The sequence below is a fragment of the Crinia signifera genome, chromosome 3 (assembly GCF_055691185.1).
Source record: "Crinia signifera chromosome 3, ASM5569118v1, whole genome shotgun sequence".
NCBI classification, from domain to species: Eukaryota; Metazoa; Chordata; class Amphibia; order Anura; family Myobatrachidae; genus Crinia; species Crinia signifera.
Window position 1 is genome coordinate 62,157,118 of NC_139219.1, and position 27,715 is coordinate 62,184,832.

At 40.5% G+C, this 27,715-nt stretch overlaps 1 long non-coding RNA gene across 2 annotated transcripts in view; it reads right to left on the reverse strand.

The window, feature by feature from the left end:
• Positions 1–3,135: 3,135 nt before the first annotated feature.
• The window catches only part of LOC146063481 (uncharacterized), a 96,201-nt gene continuing 71,621 nt past the window's right edge, over positions 3,136–27,715 (reverse strand). The window contains exons 4-5 of one of the 2 annotated variants that reach the window (XR_014471584.1): positions 7,734–9,042; positions 3,136–4,362 (exon numbers count right to left, since the gene is read on the reverse strand). This is a non-coding gene — a long non-coding RNA (uncharacterized LOC146063481). Of the gene's footprint in view, positions 4,363–6,896; positions 9,043–27,715 lie in introns of those variants that run through there. The other variant, XR_014471583.1, reaches the window with a different exon arrangement.

Here is a 27,715-nt window from a genome sequence, read left to right on the forward strand (position 1 = left end):
AGCATGGAAGAGCCATTAAGGTGTGAGGCACTTTAGAGTGAGGTGTGTGCCAGATAGGATTAGGGTAAAGGTGGGTGAGGAGTGTGGCATATTAGGGCAATGTCATATGCAAAGTAGGGCAGGGCGGGCTGACCATGGGCGAGTTGTAAGTAGGGTGAGGCAAAAGGTTAAGGTGAGAGGCATGTTATTGTTATTTGAAAGGCAAGTAGGGTGAGGAAAAAGGCTTATATTAGGGTGAGTTTTGAGGCATGTTAGGCAAAGGTGAAAGGTAAAGTAAGTGAGGGTTACTGTTAGGGCGAGGTGTGAGGCACGGTGGGGCGGAGATGATAGGCAAATTAGGGAGAGATGTTATATGGGGTGAGTTCAGAGGCATGACAACAAAAAACGTCATTGCGCATGTGCACCAAAAAAAAAAACAACGAAAAGATTCCGACGGAGGTCTACATTACAGCAGACCTAGGAACAGAGGGAAAAAATCATACATAGCGCAGAAAACTCAGCAAAAAGCCTGCGAAAACTCCACGAAAAAAAGGACTCCACTTCACTACAGAAATACGAGTATTGATACATCCCGCCCTATCTGTTTATCTGCAAGAACACTGAGTAATGCTCAGACTATTCAGGATGGCCAGGAAATTCACACTGCTGAGGCCAATGAAACTGTGTCCAAGGATGCTTATAGGAATTATGATCTACAGCATAATTGACCAACCAATCATAGGCAATGACATAGGCAAACGCAGGGGTAGTTCTGGTTGCCCAGAACACCCCCCCCCCCCACCCTCCTCTTGGCAAGTGCCTTCAGTTATGACAACAATTGCACTGGTATATAATATGATCAATAGAGCCGCCAACAGATCATGCAGTGTAAGGGACAGAACAGAGCTGCTGCACATGCCCTGTGTACCAGCTTATTCTACCACTTTTACTGTATGTGTGGATCTGAGCCCTCAAACATCGCATTGGACCAGAGAGTAGAAGCCAGGAGGAAGAGACAGGAGCCTTGCCATGAAGTGGGAGATTGTGAGATTAGTGTAGTACGGGTTCTATTATTTTTGTGTATTTATTTATTATATGCTTACAAATTTCCTGACAATTTTATTTCAATGTTTGAAACAGCCTATACTATAAACGATCTATACTGTTAAATATTGATACTGTATTTCATACAGTATCCATTGTATAAAAAAGACCATTTTTCAGGGCTGTTACCGCTCCCACAAACTCCCGTACTTATTCCAATGTGTTACAGAGTGGGAGATTTTGGATTACATTTGGAAACCCCCCTCTAAAAATCCTGCATTTGAAACTGGAGAGAATGGCAGATCACTCAGAGAACATCGCTGACACATCACTGTGTGCTGAACGATCTTATCGAGCATTCTCAGTGCTAGCATCTTTCAGAATAAGCACCAAATCAGTACATGTGTGGGCCACTTAACAGGCCACATGCTATTTTTTCTGTCTCTTATGAAACTTGGAAATGTATCTTTATTGGATTTTGCTTGTGTCAACCATCCAACCCTGTTGACCGTAGCTAGGTCTACCTATTTCAGGTGTCAACCTAAGCCCTGTCAAGCTTCAGTGGTCAATTCAATGTATGTTGACCTTCATTGAGTTGTCCTAGTTACCATATCCCCTGTATATAGTAGCTATATAATCACTGATGGGTCTAATGAAAAAAGGGTTGGAACATGCTACAATCAGGGGTGTATGTAAAATGACATTACATGTCATATATAATTAAAAACATATACTGTATTTTCAAATGTAACATGCACCCACATGTTGGCAAACCCCCCAATTCAGTACACGGGAGGGGGCACCAAAACTTACCCTTGCTCCGGGCACCATGGCACTATGGCATGGGACCCCCCAAGCCAGCCCAGCGGAACCACCCCACGGCATCACATTGGTGTAAAATGAATGTGATAGTAAAGGTATATAGGGAAAATTATATGTGATAAGTCTTACATAAGTAATAGGTAATAATAAAATGTGAAGAGTGCTACATGTAGATAAAACAAACAAAAGGGGTGATGAAGGGTGACCGATATGATGCCAAGAAACAGACTAGCCACACCAGCCCAGAGAGCCTCAAACCCTGTCCCAGTATGGATGGTGTAATGGATAGCGTTACTGCCGCACAGCACTGAGGTCATGGGTTGTATTCTCACCATGGCCCTGACTATACGGAGTTTGTATATTCTCCCCATATTTGCGTGGGTTTACTCCGGGTACTCCGGAGAGGTAAGGCAGCACTCCGGCGACTTTGGAGAAATACAGACAGAAACCTGTTTCTTTATCAACGTTTCAAGAATTTTAATGTCAACAAGATTAAAATTCTCAAAACGTTGACTAAGAAACAGGTCTCTGTCTGTATTTCTTCAAAGTCGCCAGAGTGCCGCCTTACCTCTTCTCTGCATATTGGTGCCAATACCAGGAACTGAGCTATGGAGTGCCGGCCTAACCCTGTATATATATATATATATATATATATATATATATATATATATATATATATATATATATATAAATATATATATATATATATATAAATATATATATATATATATATATATATATATATATATATATATATATATATATATATATATGGTAGGACTTACCCTTATAGTGCCAAAGTGAGTGTGCAGTCTTGAGTGCAGGACTCCATGCTAGTTAAAAACAATCTGGAACAGGTGGGAAGGGTGCTAATCATGGTGGAAGGTGTCTCTGTTCCTTCCAGTGTATATACATATACATAATATTACATAATACATAGGGGGAGGGACCTTTGACTGCAAACCCTGAACATAATGTGAGGTGCTACCTGCTGAGACTTGTACTGCAGCAAACAGAAAGAGTAGAGTGCATTCACTTTGTTGGACTGCCTGAGAGTTTCTGTTTCTGAATTCCTGGTTGTTGACTACTTCGGGCCAAGAGTCTGTTGCTCTCAGCATCTCTGTTCAAATAAAAAAGTATATACTGGTGTACATTTTATAGCAATAGGAAAAATCATTTGATGTGAGTAATCATTGAGTGACTTTTCCTCTGTGCGGGCACATGTAAGCATACACCAGTGGCGGTTTTTACCTATGGGCTGCAGGGCTGCAGCCCCCCCAAGGTAAAATCCGCCACTGTCTCTGCCTAAAGTGAAGCCAGATGCAGTCTGTGAGACTGCACTGGCTTCACTGTGACTGTCAGTAACTTCCAATTGGAAGTCTGACCCACCAGTCACTCAAGGCAACCCATCTGTGTTCCCTCCCTCAGGGATGCCTCTCTCCCAAAACGGGTTCTGCGCATGCACAGTACCGTGGACCATACTGCGCATGCGCTGCGCTGGAACCCGGGAACCCGATCAAGTCGGGACAGCACATGCGCAGTATGTATGATGTTACTGTGCATGCGCTAGCCCCGTGCAGGGACAGGGGTGCACGCGGCGTCCGGGTATGGCGGCAGTGACCAGGGACAGCAGCGATCAGGGACGGCAGCGGCAGTGGAGGGGGGTGGCACATTGCGGCAGCCCTCCACCTCCATAATGGTAAGAGCCGCACTGGCATACACATCCGCTCACAGGGATCCGGCCAGTGGTGGGGGCGTGTGTTTGGCGGGGTGGCGTTATCCTACTCACTAGGCAGCAAATTACCGCAGCCTATCAAGCAGGTGTGAATCAGACCCTATATCCAACACATGAGCCACGAAGTATTTTGTAAAGATAGAACTTTCAGGCTGAATCAAGAAAACAACTCTAGAATAGCAATTACCTTAATACAAAAGAAATGTAAACTTCAATGACGTATTTAGTGACAACTGAAAATTAGCATTTAAATTGCACTTCAAAATATTTTTTTTTTCATTTATAAATTAAAAAAAAAAACATTATTCATTAAATCTAAAACTATTATCTCCCAATATAGGAGTCTGCACACTGTAATATTACATTCTAGGTTCTGCAAACTGTAAACTTTATGTTTATTCAACTAAATGTTCATTCTTCTACTTGGACTATTCTTTGTTTTAGCTTTAAATAAAAAAGGGAAAAAAAACTACTTTTCTCCACCTCTCAGCAGCATGACAAGGGAACAGATGGCAATTTAAAGGAAGAATTTATGACAGCCACAATCTTAATGTTGCATAAAGAAAAGAAAAGACTTGCATCAAAACCACTGACAAATGTACTTGCTAATATTAATGCACTCGCCATTCATCCAATATGCTTCCTAATTGCTTTTCTGTACATAATAATGTGGCACCTGCTGCTCAACATTGCAAACGCATCAGGATTTCTCCAAAGTCAAACAGCTCTGCAACCGGCCCTTTCCCAGTGATAGATGTAGAGCACTGTATCACGCACAGTTCCTGTCAGTGACATAATTAAAATTTTATACTTACAGAAAAAGATAGTAAACAATCCATTCTTAAATGGATTCACAAGAGGAACTCTTGTTACAGCCAACTTCATAATTAGTATGCATCATGTATTACTAATATATCCATGACAGGAAAAAACATAAATGGGCTAAGTTGACTCGCTGTCTTTAATACAATGCTACGGAAGCCAATTTAAATAATGCAAAACTAGGGTTACAGTTTACAGATTATGTGATGGGAGTTGCCTGCTGCTGTACTATTTAAATGAATATTTAACACTGTGTGAAATGTATTGTTTGTAATGTGCGGTGTGGGAGAGTGCACTTCAAATGACAAATAAGCGTTCTGCTACAAAACAGTGCAATACTGTATATTGCCAGGTTAATCATTTATTTCATAAATACTTTTATTTTTATTTGCATCCGACTGCAATCAGAGCACCTATTTACTAGATGTGGATCACTTCCATCATTCATTTTGAATCCCCTACAGCTATATGTGTAAATTGCTTGGAGGTTTTTGCATTTTGAATAAAACTGATGTGGGAGAACAACAGTACACCAACAAGTATACAACACAAATACTGTAAATACGATTTAATAACAAGACGTCATGTGATTCTGTTGTCACCTGATCTTACTATTATTAGATACCTCTGTGCTGAAACTGCTGCATTCAATGTTCAAGGGTCACAGTTTGGTGCACAGAAGAGTTAAACATCTGATATATGAAGACAGGTCCTTCTACAGGGGGCACAACAGTAAGGAAGCCTACCAGTGTCAATTTTCCTTAATGCAAACTGCCTTTACAATTGCTCTAGATAACCACAGCAGTCTATGGGCCTGATTGTGATATGCACAGTAAGCTGTGAAGCTCGCAGCTAACCAAGCAGTTGTGGCTCCACCCTGCCGAATCTCCGCCCCTGAGCTGCTGTATCCCCTTGCAACTATGCAAGGGGATGTGTTATGAAAACACCTCCCCTCACATGTGCCCGGAGCAGGAGAAATCATTTGATTCGGTGACTATCGAATGATTTCTAATAGGCTCACAAATATAAGTAGGTGGAGACTGACATATTTGTGGGCTCCCGGACGAAGACAGGGGGCGGGCAGATGTGACATCAGCCACCTGCCCCGGCACACTGCATCACATCTGCATATACATGGGAATGCCCAGCATTTGCACATTTGCATGTGGATACCCATAACATGCAGGTCATTCCCACATCGGAGTGCCGCCACTGCCCCCCCCCCTCTGTGTGTGGTATAGAAGGTCAACAATGTCTAGGCTAATCCCTAAAGGTCAACATATACAATGTTGACACTGGAAAAAGGTTGATACTGGCAAAGGGTCGACATGGGCTTTCCATGTTTATTAGTGTTAATGTCGACACCTAAGCAAGTCGGCCTCCAATTTGTGTACCGCTTCCCTTCTGCTACCACTGCACATGGCACACTTTACTGTTCCCAGTTAGAGTCCTTGTGAATGGTAAAGTATGAAAAAGTACCCAAAAATTATAAAAAATTAAGTAAAACTAATGTTAACCTTTCCATGTGTCAACCAATGCCATGTCAACATTTTGCTTTTTGTGTCAACATTTTGACCACGTTGACCATATGTATGTTCACCTAGACATTGTCTATCAGCTATCAAGATACCTGTGTGAATGAACCATCACCACAACTGATGAAAACTTCACTATTATGGTCAGGTTAATGTCCTATGTAAGTGGTGATTGAATGGCCATTACACCTGTATAGTAGAGCTTGTCCAGTATATTTATGGATCACATTGCCACTTAAAAATCCTATATAATAAAAGGCTAGTGCTGCTCCTTAACTCTATGGAGGGAATTCAAGTGTTGTGCACACAGGCAGCCACTTGACGGCACCTTACAGAGAATACTATCCAAAAAATACATATTTTCTATATTTTTTTGAATTTATTTTTAACATTTAGCAGTAAGTTAGAATATTTCAAATTTTTGTAGACCATTTTTATTTATTTATTTTTACTCTGTCTTGTAACCAATTTGACAGTTATTTCGATAGATTTCATTTGGCAACATTATTTTGTATAGAACATGTCAGTTTATAGGCATAATACAGACACATATTTGAACACTTGTTTTGTTGAGATTATTTTCTTTTTCCTTTTTTATTGAGACAATAGATGGCATGTATACAAAGTGATCCAGACTTAAGAGAAAGGCATAGAGCTTCCTGGGGGGAAAAAAAAATCAGCACTAGATATTTCATACAGTTGAGTTACAATGTCAATATGAAATATAAATGTGCTCAAATATTTCACAAAGTAGGCTTTCATTGGAGGCATGACAAAAAAAAAACTGTGGGCGTGGGAGGGTTTCTTAGGTTCCTCCCTCGTCCACAGAACCTGGCGCTTGTTTGGAGAAAATTGAAAAAAGAGATGACCTGTAAAATACAGGAATTATAAAGCTATAGAATATCAGCTGCAGCAAATGCAAATGAGGCTGCTGGTAGCTCACTTAGAAGATACAAGAAAAAAATGGGGTTTGCAGTTGCGCTGCTGGATCTAGAGTGATACCTGTGAACCACACTGAACAAAAGGACACCTGGACATACTTTGAATAGCTATAATAGAATTTTATATGTAAAAAACACAATAATTAAATTACATTACATACATACATATAGGTACATTAAAAAGCAGATGCAATCAGGTTAATATAATTTCTCATATGCTTAGTTGTTAGATGAGACAGAGCGCTTGAATAAAGCAAGTATCAATAGCCAACTCCAATGGGGTCACGAAATGCCAATTAAAGAATTAATTTCCAGGAGCAATGTAAAATCAGTAGTAAATTGTAGCAGCCAGAGTGTTAGTAGCAGGGGTCGGGTAGTAAGAAGGTTCGGGAAAGTTGCAAGTCAGAGCAAACTCTTGAGAGTAAGGAACTGTTAGCGCATGCAACGCCAGGTAGAAGCAGTCAGGTAACGCACTGTATCCTTTAGATTATGCTTACCCTCCTTGATGGTAGAAGCTGGAGGGGTCGGGGAGCCCGATGACACGGCGGCTCAACCAAATGCATGTGACGGTGTAGCGTCCGTGAGTGAGTGCTCCGACAGGATGCGGCAGATGGAATAGCCGTGGGGTGGGATCCAAGTGCTGCTGGCTGTAGCTACTGGGAATGGCTCCTAATCTCTCAGCCAGAGGCATGAGGTGTTGTGACGTAGAGTATATAAAGTTCACAAATATGCATCAGAAGACAGCCCATATTCAAATCTGCCATCCAGTCTTCAATTTTCCATACTTTTCTCTGTCATAATACAATGGTCAAAACATATTTTTAGGAATAGGAATCTGCACAATATATACTGTACCTGTAACTTCTAGGTGCAGACTCAATGATCCATGGGGATTATCAGCGCTAATTACTCTGCTCTGCGCTGCACTGATCAATTTTTTATTCCTAAATAAAGGGGGGGGGGGGGAAAGCACACTGACAAATCACAAACACAACCATATGATCACAGCAATATGCTAAATTGGCAAATGTACATTAATAAAGATCAATCTGAGAATATAGATTTTGCATAATCAAACATTAATAAATAACTATATATATAAAAAAAAGTGTGGGCTGAATGTGGTACCTATAAAAAAAAAAACCCAGAGTAACACCATTGGAAAAATCAACAAGAGTTGGATTCCTGCCATAAATAATGGACTTTATTAAATTCTTCCAAATAAGACAGGAAAACAAAGTGTATTTTCCTGCTGTATTTTCCCGGCCATTCGTGGCCGTTTCATGCCAATTAGCAGCCGTATTTTCAATATGGCCGCTTAGTAAATCAGGAACCACCATTCTTTTGAATAGTGATTTTTGTCATATTATATCGATGGTGTAATCATCGAATACAAAAATTTGTATTTTTGGCATAGTAAATGCCAAAAATACGAATACGCCCAAAATAATTGTATTTTCGTATGAAAATACGATTTTTACCACAAATTCATCTTAGTAAATTTCCCCCTGTATGTTTGATCAGTATAGGCATATTATGCATGCAATCAATCACCCACCCTTGTCCAAAACAAAGCCACTTGAGGTTAAGTCCAAAGGAGATGCTAGAAGTCAGCAGATGTGGCAGAACACTTAGAGCATGTGTCTGGAGGAGGCCAACCCAAATTCACAAAGCCTAATCAGAAAACCAAAAGAAAGTTCCACTCTTCATCAGTTAAATGCCTAAATCTACTGTATATCCTGATGAGACCTAAGGTTGCACAGATCATCTGCTTGATGAGATGTCAAAAAAGAGGAGTAGGCAAGAGAGATATATATCCATGGAAGACCAAAAGTGTAGGACAAATGTGCAAATGTGTGCAGAACCCCATCATAATCAGTTGAATAATAGAAGCCACTCCATAGGATAGATAAAGAACTACCCTTGAGCCCACAGACTTCTGAAAAATCAAAGTTATTCAAAAGCAGAGAACAGGAGACCATAACAGGTTTCCCCAGAACTTTTTCCACTGCCAAAAAAAGTGGAAAATGGAGTATGACCCAAGAGAAACTGTAAAGCAGTAAAATTCAAACCCACTTTCTCAAGGAGAGCCAAAGGATCCCTGCTGCATCCTTGCTCATTGTGACCAGGAGGGAGCACTTAGCATGGATTATTCCTTGCAGCCCTAGGAGATAAAAGGGAAAAACTGCAGTAAATGCACAATCTAAAGCTTAATGCAGGAAAGCCCATACATTTCTGCATTTATCATGGAATCTATGGGTTGCCACATAGAGAAAATTCTCGAAAATGTACAATTTCTGGGCATTGAAATCAAATTGTACAGTAAATTTTGCATAGACATACATTTTGTTAATCCTAAAATTAAGAGGACTTTGTGAGAAATATATGTAAAAATATTGCTAAGACAATTTTTGTCTACAATCATTGTGGTAACAATAATTCTCTTGCATATTTTTTACAGGTAGAATAATCCTTTCAAATTTGTAAATACTAACATTAAGATATAACAATTCTGGTAAAACAGGGAAGATAAAAATCACAAAAGATGTAAAGAAGCCCAAACGTTAAGAAGGCCTATTATACAATTTCCATTTTATGTAGGGAACTCATCAACAGCAATTTATATATATAAAAAAAGCTTAGAGCAGTAATTAGATTTCCATTGCATTTTATATGAGAACCATTTAAAGAAAAGATTAATACAAATTAAACAGTAGTAATCAAAGAAAACTTTAAAAGAAGACATGCTGTAGGATATAAAAGCTGTAACCTTAAATTCCATTTGAGGCTTTCATAGAAATAGTTTGGTGCTTTCATAGAAATCTGACTTCCTATCAGTCACAGAAATATTTCAACATTTATGATGTAATCTAGAAAGTGCATTTTCATACAAAAACAATCTAAAATTTTATGCATCTAATAAAAATTGCCCGCATAAAAATGAGATGCATTGCTATCATAATTGCAGAACTATCAAACACTTCCTCCATAGCCTACAGAAATAGCAGACTGCTGTGGATGGACATAACAGGACTTGGCATTGAGAAATATCTCTGAAAATTGAGGGGAAGCAAAAATGCTTGCCACCCTTAACTCTTACCTGCTGTTCTGGCAATATGTTATCTAGGTAATATGGAAAGTGCATTGTACATAACAATGTAGATATTATCATAAAATTAATCATCAAAACTAGCAGGGAACCGTATACAGTAGCTGCAAAATCATTCAGTAAATTTAAATAGTTACATTGTGTATTTTAACAATTCAAGGTAACATTATTGTACAATACTGTTTAGAATTCTTTTGTCACAAAACTCTTTTTTAATCAAGACTTATGTTATAAAAAAATGTTTTTAAAAAGAAAAGAATTATAGATTTTTTTATGTAAATGATAAATACCATGACTGATGAATGATTACATCAAAAGTAGTTTTTTTGTGCTAGACATTTTTTTTTGTATTTATAAAAGTGAACTGTCAAGGCACCTGTAAAGAAATATGGTAGTCGGCAAGAAATGCCTGGAAGACCAATGCCCGATAAGCATGTGTTTATTATGGTAGTTTGGTGTGATTCGGAAGTCAACCTACATATGGAAGAGTGAAGGTAATTAACTGTGCCTGTAAACTATGGGAAACATAAGTACCATAATGAGATTGGTGTTCCCTTTCAAACTTCATCTATAAGTCAAAGATTTAAACATTGGTTTCACTTTCACTGTAAACTTTATTTTCCCGGTAGCTGTAGAGCTGAGCACAGGGAAGCTAAGGCCTCTTAAACACTTCCCTTGAGACTGATAATGTTTGCAGTACTGATCAAACATAGAGCGGTCCAGAAGTCCCTCTGTGAGCAGCAGTTGCTGGACCACGTCAGGGAAAACCCAGCCTGGTGTGGTTGCATTTGATTTTGGCCAGGTATTGTGGAACCTAGACATTTAACATCCTTACCTGGGACTGTGGATGGAGTAGCAACTTTCAGTGTTATTTCCTCAAGCGTACTCATGAAGAGAGTAAAGACACAGGTTGAGACTTTGAGATACACTTTGGGGGTTATTGTGGTTGATTCGCAAGGCTGCAAATTTGCAGTCTTGTGAGCCCACCAAACCTTACCCAGCGAATGCCCGCCACCTGCCCCCTCCTCGCAGCATGTGTTGCCAAGCACAGGCTGCAAATGAATGTTTAACATACTATAAACATCCATTGGCATGCTGCAAGGAATACCCACATCTTTCGATGGTCATCGGCCATCGAAAAATGTGGAAGGTGCATGCATATAAAAGTGACTTTCAAGTCACTTACATATGTGTGCACGTTGTGACTGAAATGGACAGGCAGCTGACATCTGGTGCTGTCAGCTGCCCGCACCTATATCACAGCCTCATTACAGTGAGAACATCCAGCATTCTGGGTGTTCCCACATGATAATGATGCAGGCCGGTGCCCCACGACCCTCTCCACCCCCCAACCGCTATGTTCGGTGCCTGCACCCAGGGAACAGACTGTTCACCATGAGTGCACACAGCATGTGTCCGCACATGCGCAGAAATGCGTCTGCGTATGTACAGTTGCACACCATCGGTCCCACGTGCGAATGCACGGGGGATGCGAATCAATGTGAATAACCCCCTTTGTCCACTCATAGACACTAGTCTACACTCTGAGACACAACTACTTTACCCACTGCCCTATATTAAAAATCAGCACCCATGCCATGCACTCTCTTTTTAAATGCACTATTGTGGAAAGGAGATTGTCGAAAGCACCATGGCACCACCAATATAAGCAGCCACAGGCAGCCTCAGCAATCCTTTGATTGGTGTGCCTCAACATCAGCATAGCATCAGAGCTATGACAGCAGAGAGTGACAGCAAGAAAAGAGGTTTGAGGACAGCCTTTTGCTGGAAGCATACATAGATTCATAGATTCCTAGTGGCTTTTTTATATTACTGTATGGCTAATATTATGGATTATACAGTATTACAAGAAATTCTCATTATGAATTTATTCACTGAATGTGTATTATAAGAAGTATTTATGGATTCATTTATTTAATGTGTACTATTGTTTACATATTATTTAAAGTTTACATATCATCAATTCTTCATAAATAATAAATATCAAGTTTATTATTAACTCATTATTTAATTAAGAAATACGTTTTTACAATATCAACTGCATCTATGGATCCTATAAATACACAAATTTACAACACTTAAGGCTGTATTATAATGACTATTCCTTTTCATTTTACAGAAAAGAATGTCCCCGAACTCCAAAAAGATGGCCAACAGATTTTGTTCAGAAAAAGACAATACACTGATAGACGAAATCATAGCTGAGCGCAACTTTTGATTCCGGTGTGCAAAGGAGGTTTGCATTTCACCAGCCGGAATTAAAGCAAGAACCGACATGAAACCTTTTTAAAAAGACACAGAACTGCACTAAAAGCCTGCCTCTGTGATATAGACCACAGGGACAGACGCTTATAGTTTCGGAAATAATAGGAATTACAGAGATTATGTTATATGTGTAGTTTTTATTTATGAATTTGTGTTTATGTGGGAAATTCCTGAACACATAGCATTGTATATTTTAATACAACAGTTTTGCATAGTGTATATCCGTTTAAAATGATTTGCAAGTTATGACCCTTGGCCTGAAAGAGATAAAAGGCCCTACTATAAATATAATTTACTTTGCATTCCTGTGATACTGCCTGGTAGAAGGGAAATTACATTCCCAAAATGCCTTGCTGCAGAAACAGGAGTGCCCTCCTGCAAAAGGGAGGATCCAGATCAAACATTCTGTAGTAAAAGAAGTCCCGGGTTGGTTTTCCATAAACCTGTAGCTCCTAAAAACAACATCTGATGGGCTAATTTTTCATGTGAAACCTCCAATTATTCCATTTTGACCGGTATTTTATTTAATTTTAACCAGAACTGTAAAATAAATAAATGTGTTTGTTTGAATTACTCTATATCTATATATCATACTCCTTCGAATTTTAACTCCATATGTTCATTGGCATATAAATATGTTAAGAACCTTTAGAAGGTGAAGAAAAAGATCTACAAAAGAAAAGTACAGTCCCTTTTCAATTCATTCATTTATTTATCCATTTTTTCATTTTATTCATTCAATTTGGGCATCTATGATTGTGTATAAAATTAAGATTGTGTCTTATTAGCAACATCACACTTTGTAAACTGACATTTTATTTGCAATATTTTGTAAAGCAGATTTTTTTAAAATTTAAGGTAAACTAATAAACATATTGGCACTAAATTGGCATGTAAAGTGGTCTGATGACACAATAATGGCATGCAGAGGAGTCAGATAGCACAAAAGTGGAATTTAGAGGTGTCTAATGAACACGTAGCAGTCTGGTGGCACAAAAAGAGGTATGTTGGAGTTCTGATGGCCCAAAAGGTGCATGTAAAGGCATCTAATGGCAAAATATAGGCACATGGAAGAGTTTGATACAACAAAATAGGCACATATTTAAGAGTATGATTAAACAAATGGGAACGTGAAAAAGTCAAAACAGGGGGCCATTATGATGGCACAAAAGGGGCATGTGGAGAGGTCTGATGGCAAAAAAAACAGTCACATGGAAGAATATTATTGCAAAAAATGGGCATGAAGAGGAATCTGATGGCACTAAAGAGGTATGTGTCTGATGCTATATAAGTGGCATATGGGGCATCTGGTGGGCCTTATGATAGGCAACTACACAGTGGCTAAAAAATCTAAATACGACCAAAATTAAAGGATCTGAGTGTACTTCTTGCCAAACTTGGATCCCAGAAGTAAATTTTGATCTTGCCATAGTCAGAAATGAAATGTTTTGGATTTTACCTGTATCGGATCTTGTTTGTTCTGGATTCCATATAAAAATTCCATGTCACAATGGATAGCAGAGTTAAAATGTGTGTGATGGGGCTGAGCACTGGTCAAAAAGAACTACACCATTAGCACACCATCCGGGCACCATAAGAATGCTATTAGTATTCAGTGGTTAGCTTTAGCTTTTTATTTATGTAATAGCAGGTGTACTATAGGTACCTGGGAAGGGTGACTGGCTGCAGGCATCACTGCCTGTGTATATATGTTTTTGTCACAAACATTGCCCACATAAATTGCAGTGCAAAGTGCAAACTCATTAAAACTGTGTGTTGTGCTGCAAAAGACAGTAAAACAAAGAGTTCTAAAAGACTATTGTATGTTAGTTGAGTGAGCCTGCAGTTTGCTTATTTTTTCTAAAGGAAATTGTTCTGCAGTATTTCTATCACTTGTGTATCTGCCTGGGCAAAGACTTTGTTGATTTTAGATTTTCTGTCCAAAAATACTCTTCTTTGTTGAGTGCTTTTTTTAAAGAAAATTATAAAAAAATATATTTGTTTTACTTAAAAAATGCAGTGTTTTCAAATTCATTTTAAAAAATATTGGATATTCACCAAGAAGGGTGTATTATGTTGAATAGCAGTGTATATTAGAGTTGTGTTACTGGGTGTGCTTTACTCAGCATTAGCATTGGGTATGTCTCAACTAAAAGCTAAAATGTTGTGTAAAAATATAGCTAACTGGCATTTTTGGAGTACATACAAAAACAGGCAGTATATGCTAAAGATGACAGACCTCTATGTTTTGGTTTTGGATCTGTATTAACTCTGTGTTTTGGTTTGAACAATACCACCCTCGCAGGTTTTGATTCAGCTCTGTATGTCTTTTATAAAAACATCTAAATCATATGCACCTCCAGTCAGCTGCATCTCTCTGGGCCTCTCCTAGCAGAGAGATGCAAACATAGGTAAGTCATATATGTGTTTGGGTTAGGGTTAAATAAAATGGTTGACAATCTCACTGTCAACATTCATATTATTATATACGTGTTGACACAGTGAATGTTGACAATATTGACAACTTTTGCAAAATGTTGACGTGCCCAATCTCATATACCACACCCAATGCAATACTACATATTTATTCAATAATGAGTCTGAAGTCTAAAGATTGAGCAAATAATGGGTCAAAAATGCAATATATATATGTGTATATATATATATATATATATATATACATACATATATATATATATATGGATGATGGTCAGTCCGGTACTCTGTATTCAAATGGTACAACTACTCGGGTGCCGTCTGGAGGCTTTGAATAGCTTCGGCGCAAACACAGGCAGCGGCACTCCCAGGGATTTTTCAAAGTGCTTTTATAAGTGTACCGACGTTTCTGGGCTCTAGGACCCCGTTTTCAAGGTGAATCTGTCTGCTAACAGAAACGACTGGATGCTTATACTGGGGACACACTCCAGCCATCACCTGTTAGCAGCTATCTTAGGACATCACAAGTATATTTTGGTGACCTAAACCCACCTTCACTACAGGAGGTGCTTTTGTTTTAACTTGAGGATACCTGCGACTAAGCAGGATACCCGCTAGAGAGGTTCTACCGAGAGGAAGACATTACCACTAACATCATGGCTTTATAGAGCTTCAAGGATCATCCATATCAACTGCCTATTATATAATCTTGGACGTAGCCTTTGAATTACTTAGATTTTATACCACTGTGTGAAGACACTTACCCGCACTTAATTTTGGTGTGAGGTTAACTACTAACTCGCCATACCCCTGACGAAGTCCTCTGTGACGTAACGCATTGGGTTTTAAGAATAAAGGACAATTTGTCTGACTTAGAGTCATCTTATTATTGGAAAAAGTGGACGGAAGAACCGTGTCGTAAAATTACTGATAAATATATCAGAGTAATGGACTAATTGTGGAATCTGGCTAGGTGGTACTGCAATTAGCGCACTCCGATAACCCCTATTTTTTGCTCTATATATATATATATATATATATACATACATATATATGGATGATGGTCAGTCCGGCACTCTGTATTCAAATGGTACAACTACTCGGGTGCCGTCTGAAGGCTTTGAATAGCTTCGGCGCAAACACAGGCAGCGGCACTCCCAGGGATTTTTCAAAGTGCTTTTATAAGTGTACAGATGTTTCAGGGCTCTAGGACCCCGTTTTCAAGGTGAATCTGTCTGCTAACAGAAATGACTGGATGCTTATACTGGGGACACACTCCAGCCATCACCTGTTAGCAGCTATCTTAGGACATCACAAAGTATATTTTGGTGACCTAAACCCACCTTCACTACAGGAGGTGCTTTTGTTTTAACTTGAGGATACCTGCGACTAAGCAGGATACCCGCTAGACGGTTCTACCGAGAGGAAGACAGTACCACTAACATCATGGCTTTATAGAGCTTCAAGGATCATCCATATCAACTGCCTATTATATAATCTTGGACGTAGCCTTTGAATTACTTAGAGTTTATACCACTGTGTGAAGACACTTACCCGCACTTAATTTTGGTGCGAGGTTAACTACTAACTCGCCATACCCCTGACGAAGTCCTCTGGGACGAAACGCGTTGGTTTTAAGAATAAAGGACCATTTGTCTGACTTGGAGTCATCTTATTGTTGGAAAAAGTGGACGGAAGAACCGTGTCGTAAAATTACTGATGAATATATCAGTGTAATGGACTAATTGTGGAATCTGGCTAGGTGCTACTGCAATTAGCGCACTCCGATAACCCCCTTTTTTTGCTCTATATATATATATATATATATATATATATATATATAATTTTGTAGAAGCAGGCACTCACCATAGGCAATTTTTCAGGGTCGAAGCAAAAAACTTTTATTCAGTCATAGCTGGAGTCGACGTTTCGATCCTCAACAGGGACCTTTGTCAAGACAACAAGTATCCAAAGGACTGGAGGCACTGCCTTGTGCCTCCAGTCCTTTGGATACTTGTTGTCTTGTCAAAGGTCCCTGTTGAGGATCGAAACGTCGACTCCAGCTATGACTGAATAAAAGTTTTTTGCTTCGACCCTGAAAAATTGCCTATGGTGAGTGCCTGCTTCTACAAAATTATTGTTATATTTGGGACTTAATTGCCTCTAAAAGTGGAGCACCGCCGAGTTGAACCAGGAGTTTATTGAGTGCGGTATCTCACACCTACTATATATATATATATATATATATATATATATACATACATATATATGGATGATGATCAGTCCGGCACTCTGTATTCAAATGGTACAACTACTCGGGTGCCGTCTGGAGGCTTTGAATAGCTTTGGCGCAAACACAGGCAGCGGCAGTCCCAGGGATTTTTCAAAGTGCTTTTATGAGTGTACCGACGTTTCGGGGCTCTAGGACCCCGTTTTCAAGGTGAATCAACATGTGTACAATGAAGTCCTACCTTAAATCCCATGGGTATCTCGGTACAACACATCCAGTGCGGTTTTACCAAGAGCGTCCAGGGCCCTGTGGCCTATAGTGAAAACGGATACACAATTAACCAGCATGAGAAATAATGTAGTATTCCAGTCAGAAGGCTTCTGATATAGGCAAGTACTGATGGTCCCTGCAGTTAGAGATACCTCAACATCCAGATAATTAACTTGTAAGAAACTATGGCCAATAGTACGCACTGAACCTGTGTTAAATCTACAGGACACTAGTGTCATGCCTAGTTATACTAGGGGTCGCAATGTACGTGATATCGTTATGCGTACAGATGTGACAGGTGTGGACAGAGTAAATTCTGGGCCGTCATCTTTTTTGTCTTTAAAGCCGGGCTGCTTTAAACGTTTGAATTGCTTAACCTGCAGGGCGCTGGTAACGGGTAATAGTTTTAGACATCCGCATAGTGGTAAGGTGATATATATTAAATTCCGAGTAACTTGTAGCAAGCGCTATATCGTCTATCTCATTACCTGCCCCTGTGGGTTAAGTTATGTAGGAAAGACCGATCGAACACTCAGGGAGAGGATGGCGATGCATCGGAATGCAATTAAAAATGCCATCACCTCTGGAGTGGGCGATCAACCTGTGTAGAGACATTTTCTGGAGGCGTGCCATGGATTGGCCACACTCCGGTACATGATCATTGATCATGTGCCGTCCTCTATGAGAGGTGGTGATCATTCTGAAAAATTGCTAAAAAGAGAAGCCAGGTGGATTTATCAACTTGGTACAATGTCACCATGGGGCCTTAATGAACAGTTGGGATTATGCTTGTTTTTGTAATAGCTTGTGATATTGACTCTCTGCTTGCGATTTATTTATGATATATGCTATTATACGTATCCATATACCTGTACTTACAGATGTGTCCACATACATCTTGGCTTTTTTTCTCAATTTGGACCTTATTCTGGTTCAGGCGGCCAAACGTACGTACGTTCCGTATCAGTGTACGTTTCCCGTATGCGGACGGTGAGCGAAAGTCCACCCACAAAACATCCGCATACGGACGGCCACAAACACCGACAAAGGGGAGTGGCGTACAATTGAGCGTACCCCACCGTACACGGGCGGCTCGACTCCTAGACACCGACAGCTGGCATACAACAGAGCATACGCCACCGTATACGGACGGCTCCCGTCCGTTTTCACACCGACATGTTACGGCTATCTGAGCGTCCGCCTCCTTGTACGGACGGGTCTCGGCTGTTTTCAATGGAAAACTCAGCGTATGTCACCGATCGTGAGAGTGAGCATACATCCGTGTACGCTGGCATACCCTTCACATATATGGCCCTCATAATCTAGCCTTTCAACTATTATTAAGACAATTAAATGATATATTTCAATTGTTATTCAATTATTGTTTTCTATTACCTCAATTGTCTACCTTTATTAACACCCTAATAAAAAATACATTTTACCCCTCCTTACATGTATATTTATTATGTTCTAATGTTGCATTTTAATCACTATCTATGTGTCCCCACATTGCTGTTACTTTTAAATAAAGTTATGTTCGTGTTTGTGTGTATGTACTAAATGATGTCCATAATTAGTTTGTTCTGATTTTTTAACATGTATACATACCCTGGTGTTATGTGTGATGTTTTAATCTAACAATATTAAACATTCATGCCTTTTCACTATGTGCTATTTAACCCAAAAACACACACATTCACACATCAATCATTACCCCTCAGCTCAAATTACAAATATAAGTTACCTTACACATCTGTATGTACCTGCCCATACAAACCCTCTAACATATTTCAGATTAAAAACACAGGCAACTTCTAACAGAACATAACCTTTTATTTTTTGGAAACAGAATAATTCCAAATAAAAAAAAATAATTAAATGAGGGCCTCCAGTCGGCCAAACAGGAGATTTAAATAATAAAGAGTCAGGAAAATTTCCCGCATTATCTGGGCCACATCTTCCTGGTGCTGTTCAGTGTCTGTAGTGAAGGGAAAAAATACATTATAATTAATATATATTATACCCAAATCTTTGTTGTATTTTCACATAATAAGAAGTTGTGAGTTAAGTGTGAAGCCCACATACATTTTTCTACTACATTTAAGATGGGTCTGCTGTAAACACGGTACAAAAGACTATTATGTTTTCACACACATACTGTACATATTACATAAAATGAAACAAATTCCTCCTTCTTGGATGAATGTATGCTGTATCCCAATTGGGAGGTTTGTGGTGGGGGAATCACCTCTAACCTCACAATTAACCTGTGCTATTTAAGTGTACTGACATTGTTGTGGCTTAACCACTCCTTACTTAGTAAAATGTTGGCCATTGCTGTACAAATTATAGGCCTACACCTAATTTCAAAAAGCATGCATCCGTATGGCCTCACACACTATTAACAAACCAATCTATAAATTATTGTTGCACATAATGCTGGGAAGCGTAGTTACACAACAGCTGGGCCCACATAACTTCAACACCACTACTGTCGGATATGTCATTGGATGTGCTGTTATGTCAATTACTCAAGGGGTGAGGCGTGCCCACACTGAAAATACACCAAGGGGACCTTTGTTCCTGGAGGAGGACAGGCCACAGCGATGGCTCTCACTGCATTGATATGTTGCAACTAATGATGATGTTGTATACACATATGTGGGTGTTATGATTGTTTATGTTTAGAAATGTGTATGTAAACATTTGGCACATTGTTTACTTACGGCTACTTGTGGCATCCTGTTGTACACTGGATGGGTGTCCAGTAGCTGATGCCTGGCTGGGGGTGGTAGATTCCTGGCTGGGGGTGGCAGATTCCAGGCTGGGGGTGGCAGATGCCTGGCTGGGGGTGGTAGATTCCTGGCTGGGGGTGGCAGATGCCTGGCTGGGGGTGGGAGATTCCTGGCTGGGGTCGGCAGATGCCTGGCTGGGGGTGGCAGATGCCTGGCTGGGGGTGGCAGATGCCTGGCTGGGGGTGGCAGATGCCTGGCTGGGGGTGGGAGATGCCTGGCTGGGGGTGGCAGATGCCTGGCTGGGGGTGGCAGATGCCTGGCTGGGGTAGCAGATGCCTGGCTGGGGGTGGCAGATGCCTGGCTGGGGGGCAGATGCCTGGCTGGGGGTGGTAGATGCCTGGCTGGGGGTGGCAGATGCCTGGCTGGGGGTGGGTGAGTGGCTGGGGGTGGGTGAGTGGCTGGGGGTGGGTGAGTGGCTGGGGTGGGTGAGTGGCTGGGGTGGGTGAATGGCTGGGGGTGGCAGATGCCTGGCTGGGGGTGGGTAAGTGGCTGGGGGTGGGTGAGTGGCTGGGGGTGGGAGGTGGAGGGGGAGATGGTGTGTGCACCAGCGGGCCCCAGGGTGCTCTCCTCAAAATCCTCCTCCTCTTGCTGGGCCTCCTCTTGCTGGGCCTCCTCTCTGGCCCTCGTGCGTACCCTTGCACGTGCTGAAATGTTCATGTTGATGGTATAGAAAATGAAGGTTTCGTTTCATGAAAAGGAGAGAATAACAAAAATAAATTAGTCATCGTCATATAAATATAAATGTTAAATTTTCATTGGTCTTTAAAATGTAACATCAAAATTTTTCGATCTGCTACACACAAAATCAGACCTTATCAATACACACCCCTAAACACCCCTATACACCCCTATACACCCACATACACCCCTATACACCCACATACACCCACATACACCCCTATACACCCACATACACCCCTATACACCCACATACACCCACATACACCCCTATACACCCACATACACCCCTATACACCAACATACACCCCTATACACCCACATACACCCCTATACACCCACATACACCCCTAAACACCCACATACTCATGCACATGTTAAAAGTAATTTCTGAACCCATTGCTAAAAAACGCGGACATATTTGTGTAAAAAAAAACTTACCTCGGCTAATATTCCGCCGAAGTCTGCAAAGTAGGCCTGGCTGGCGGCGGCGCAGGTCCGACCAGCGCCGCTCCACCTGCCCCAGGCTCCTCTGGACGTTGGTCCTTGCGAAAATCAAGCAGGGGGCTGCGTTATATGCCCGCCGCTACTCCATATTGGAGACATAAAGGCCCCTGGCCCCCAGGCGACGGTCCATGATGTAGAGAATGGGGCAGCCCATGTCAATGACATATTGGCAATGGCGCAGTTATTAATTGCAGGTACATATATAAGTTTTGGTGGTTGCTAATTGGACGAAAAGGTAGTTTTTTATTGTTAACTTTATTAATCCATCTTACATTAACAATATGTATGCGAATAAAAACTTTCGCGGACCGTTCCGATATGCACACCATAACATGCATTATGCTTTAAATGTAGGGAGACACGTACTGTATATACAGTGTGCAAAAAATTATACACGCAACCATCTAGTAATACACACGCTAATAACAACGCACATACAACATGTTGGTGTATGACAAATTAATCCTCATAACAAATGTAAGGAAAGCATTGTAACGTTGGTATGTTTATAAATTTGTTTAAGAAAGTATACACGTACTCCAACTGAGACCACCTGAAAACACTCATCATTGGAATGACATGTGCACACATGTCAACATGTAGCACACAATGGTCAACAACATGTGTATGTGCATGAACAGGTGAATGCTAAGGCGCGTGGACACCTGCGTAATTTAAGCGGTAATTATCTGCCAAGATCATCGGCGGGAAATATCGGCGGGAAATATCGGCGTAAATTAGCTACTACAATGCGGGGAAAAATATACGCCCCTTGTTCAAGGCGGGAGTTTTGAATATAAATATCCAGTCAGATGCAGACCATAATTGCTGCAAACATGTCTAGCTCAGATGATTCCGCTGCTGAGGAAGCCCTAAAGAGAGCAACAGCAGAATCCCTGCTTGAAACTTTGAGGCAGAGGGAGCAGGAGCGGAGAAGGAGGGCCCAAGAGCAAGGGAGCCCCTCACTCACAGGCACTGCTGCAACACCAGCAGCTCAACAAGGGCCAAGCAACCAGCCAGAACAAGAGGTTGCATCTCTCCAAACATGTGTGACCCAGCAGCTGCATGGTGAGAGAACTGGGGACACCAGAAAACGACCTGCACCATCTAGGCCGAGTACTGAGCAGGATACCACCACCAAAAAGAGAAACCCTGCATTTCTAGAGGCAGAATTGAGAATTTTAGTGCCCAGAGCACGAGAATGGATAGAATTGCCTACCAGGAAGCCGGTTGGCAGTGCAAGGAGAAAGCTTTGGGAGAAGATCACAGAGAAAGTGAACCAGGTGTCAACAGTGGAAAGAGATTTGGCATCAGTGAAGAAAAGGCAAGTGTGTTTCTCCCCCTGATAATGTCATATGTGTGTGCATATGTTACATGTATGTTTTGAGAATAATAGAAAATGTGTTTGTAGATAGTGCTACACTTCAATGACACATGTGAACACAACCATGTCTAATAACCCACATTTATATATGAAACATGCACCATTGGTGTGATGTGAGGTTATGAGCACAGTTCTGCTCCTGTGAAGTATGTGATGGGACAACAGAAAGTGTGTTGTTGAAAAAGAGTTGTAGTAACATGTTCCATATGATGCTACTGAAAAAGGATGTCCAAACTGTGCACATGTAGCTGTTGATAAACTACACATCCCAGCATGTCTTCCCATAGTTAAATTACTCCATAATATCAACACTGTCAAGCTATGGTGGGATGTGTATTTTCTCAACAGGTGGAGGTGCATAATTTGGCCATGGCTGCTGTCATTTCTGCATAGTGAGATATGTATGTGCATTTAGCGGCCTAATGAATGAGATGAGACACTGTAATGCCTCATAATGGAGACATTAATGTGTTTGGCAAACGTATGCAGAAAAAAAAAATATCACCCACACAAGTAATGATGTTCACTAGCACAGTGGTGCACATATCTCATGTTGATATTTTTTTGAATAAATTTGCAGGTGGTCAGACTTCAAAACTGGACTGAAGAGGAAGATGACTGACCGGTACAACCACAGCATGTCCACCGGGAGGGGGCCTATGCCATCCAGTTTGGAATATACCCCCCTGGAGCAGGACTCGTTGGATGTGATTGATGTGGGCGAGGTCAGGGGGGTATCCAATATGGATAGTGAGCTCCCGGCGGAGGTCTTTGCTGCTGCTTTTGATGGTAAGTCACAGTAATGCATTGTTTGTGGTAAGAGAGATTTTTTGTGTATGTGATGGTGAAATTGTTTTCAATTTGTATCCTAGAAGAAGCAGCAACACCTGATAAACCGGCAGCATCTTCCTCTTCAGAGCCACAAGTGGAGCAAGTGGTCCAGCCTCCACCAATACGCCACACCCATCCACTGGCCTCAAATGATGGCAGGTTGCTGGAGATGCTGGACAGGATCGAGCAGCATGGGGTGCAGGCTGCCGACTGTCAGCAGCAGTTTGTGGAGTTCATGGGGATTTGGAAGGAGACAAACATGCAGCAGTTTTGAGGCCTGGGAAAAAGGGCCAAAATAATGACACCTGGGTCACTTAATCTGTGTTTGGACCCCAAATTTTTAATTTGCACTGGGGATCCACTTCCTGAGTTCTACATCTATCCATTTTCGTGCGAAGGGCAGTAAACTGCTTATTTTGACCTCTTGAAATGCAGGTTTTATTTTTGGTGGTGTGTATCGTGCTTAGTATTCTCCCTGGTTGTTGCAGGTCGTATTCTGGTGTCCACATTTCTTTCACCATTGCAGTTGCTGGGTAACACATGTTTGGAGATATGCAACCTCTAGTTCTGGCTGATTGTTATTTTTGTAAATATTTAATATTTTAATTTTCAAATAAGCTGTGATGCTGAACAGCAAATACATTTTATTTCACAATTACAAAACAATTGTTGTATGTGTAATTTCTTGTGTCAAACAAATAATACATTTATGTGTACTTACTGACCAGGGTATTTTTGTGCATTTATTGAAGTGTTGTAGAAGTTTCCCATGTATAACCCTCTCCATGGCCATTCACATGTTCATATCCAACTTTTCCCAGCTAATTTGTTTGTGTCAGCACATGTGCAGACCAACTTAATAGGTGAGAAAGCAGTTTCTGTGCAGGTGAGGTAACTCCTACATTAGTAGGTAAAACCAGGTCCAGAACAATGATTTCCTCATGGAGTGGGTGAGGTAGGCAAACAAGGGGCAAAAGGGACATTTGTGTAGGAATGCATATGTGTCCTCCCTAAAAAACCAGTCAGGTACAGGTATGTTAAAGATGTGTGAGTCGACCAAACATGATAAAATTGCTTGTGAACAAACATGTTTAAATATTTTAACATATATGAGTTTTCAGTGTCATAAGCAGATGTAGGAATCCTTTGTTAGAGAGATGTGATTGCAATAATGTGATTGGTGGCATCTTACATCCAGAGTGTAGTACATCCAATTCATAGCAGATCAGAAAGTGGTACAGTTATGTATTTTGGGTACTATACAAAGATTGTGTGCAAAATAGTGGCCATGGCCTAAGAACATTGCTGGCACATCCTTGTAGCTCTTAGATGTGGTTTATGTATTGCTATCATAATGACAAAAAAATATGTATGTATTAGAGTGAAAACGTTGACACATGTCGACTTGTGTAGATTGAGTGTGCTGCTGTTTAAAGTATATGAAAACACTTAATGAATGTGTATAAATGGTTACAAAATAACTACCTTGGCATATATAAGCACGTCTTAAAATGATTCTTACCTTAAATGAAACCAACCTTTACATGTAGAGAAGTGTAGAAAGATATGCTTCCAATTTGTTTGAGTGCTGTGTGTGGCTTGAAGGTAGTGAAATGATGGTTTTCACTTAATAGGCTGCAGCATTGCTTATTACATTCAGGTGTATGTGTTTGAGTAGTAATCAGAGTTAATTAGCAGACCCAGGCGTCCGCTCTCATGCGGTATCTGTAGGGGTGGTCTGGAGGTGGCGGCCGCCTGTTTTGTGTCCGAAATGCACGGTGCTTTCGCCGATCGAGCGGTAGTAGCACCGTACATTTTTTGTGCACACCCCCGTGTACGCCCATGCAGTGGCGTAAGTTTGTCCCAGTGGCCCGGAGGCAAGATGAATATTGGGGGCCCCCCACACACACATTATTCAAAATATATATAGTCTGTTATGAAATATATATTATATACATTTACTGAGAGAGAGAGTACACATATATATTTCAGAACTCAGCCACAGAAGTGATTTGATGGCTTTCAATTAATGGATTTAAATTGGCAGTGGTGAAGAGGTGCCCCCTTGAGAGCAGGAGCCCGGCGGCAGATGACTCCATTGCCTCCTAGAGTTCTGCCTCTGCGCCCATGTTTACGCCCAGTTTCCCTCATTATTTCGGCCGCTCCCCTCAACACGCCCCTATGCCGCCCACAATGACCGTACTCTTGCGGACAGGTTTTTTCGCACGGAAAGAACCGTTCGTGAGCATTGTGGAGTCCTCGCGCCTGCGCATTGCGGAAGGTACGCATGCACAGATCAAAAAAAAATCCCGGAACGTAAGCTTACGGCCCAGCCGCCCAAACCAAAATAAACCCCCTTGTCACAACATGTAAAACACGGCTTAGCTGTTTTTCCAAATGTAGCAAGTAGATAGAGTCTAAAAAATTTCTGAAGCAGTAGAACTTGTATAAAGTAATAGATTAGAGAAGCAAATTTTTTGAAAAATCACAAAGCGTGACTTTTGCAGAGTCCAAGGTGTGCCATATTGTGCCATGCATGGTGCAATAAAACCAAGATGTACGTGGACATATCTGTATGTATTGTTTTACATTGATTTTTGATACTGTCAAACTGTGCTGCTATAGTATATAACATATAGGCTCATGCATATTATATCTTTCAAAATTATTCATCATTGCTGTTATGTTTTAGATGTTTTTAAATGTATTGTTTATACCTGTTGTTATGATAACGGGATCGGCTCTGATGACGTCACGGCTGTGCGTCCGGATGCTGTTCTCCGCCCCAGAAGGCGGGTTTTTGTTCACGAGGGGGATATAAGGTGAGATTTGTGTGTTTGTAATGTACTTGCCTGATGACGATGTGAATAAACATCGAAACGTTGCAGTTCAGCAGTCTACTGTGTTCACTTACTGAGTGCTGCTCCGTCCCAATGGTTCTATGTTTGGCATCCTTTTGAACGACCAGAGGTGAAGGCACCAGAAGATTATAATATTGTTTTGCGAGTATGCTACCTATCTGGACATTATATATATACATATATATATATATTTATTTATTAACAGTTTCTTATATAGCGCATACATATTACGCAGCACTTTACAGAGAATATTTGAACATTCCCTGCCCCAGTGGAGCTTACAATCTATATTCCCTAGCACGTGTATATGCACACACAGACATTTTGGGGTAATTTTGTTGGAAGCCAATTAACCTATCTGTATATTTTTGGATTGTGGGCGGAAACCGGAGTACCCGGAGTAAACCCACGCAAGCACGGGGAGAATATACAAACTCCGCACAGTTAGAGCCATGGTGGGGATCGAACCCATGATATATATATATATATATATATATATATATATATATATATATATATATACTACTATATACAGTATTATCTACTATAATGATCTACTATAATGAAGTTAATATAGGGGTTGAGGTATCAATCAGTAAAAAAAACGGAGAAGTGAACCAGTGGAGTCTCCCCTATTTTCAATGCTTGAGACATCAAACCCATACCCAACAAGATGATGAAATCCATTAGGTACAAATTGTTCTGTTTCAGGACTTGCTTGCCATTGGCAGTTGCAGAGCTGGGGCTGCAGCGTAGTAAAAAATTTAAGTAGATGAGTCACACCAGCTGTCACCCCTAACACCATCAAACATCCCTGTCTCACTGGCAGTTAGTGTGGCCACCTATAAAAATGTTGCACTGCACTGCAGCCCCACTGCAAATTCCAATGGCAAGAAAGTCGATGAACAGAGCCTTTTGTACAAATATAGTTTCATGCAGTATATAACAGTACATGCGTTTATTTTTTATAGATAGAAAACTCACAAGTTATATTTTTACAGAAAAAAGTTTAATATATGTTGGATATTTTAACACTTAGCAATCTTCGCACTGGGCACCATACTGCACATAAAATCACACAGTCACATAATATAAATTTTATATTCTTCATTGTTTATTTTTGTTTTTGTGATATGTCACCTGAGAATAGTAAACTAGGAAAGGGGAAGCTCCAATTCCCTATCTAATTTAAACAGAATTAGGGTAGATGTTTCAGCCCTAGGTAATGCATTAGCCTAGATAAGATTATTTATTTTCTTCAACATATTTTAATTCACATCATCAGGGATAACAAAAAAAAAAAAAATCAATGTTATGTTACATCATTCCAATATCCATTATACAAATCTCTATATTAATAGAGATTAATACCTGTTGTAAAACAAAAAGTTGTCTGCTGTAAAATACAACACTTTTATAATATGAATTAAATGTATTACTATACTGTATG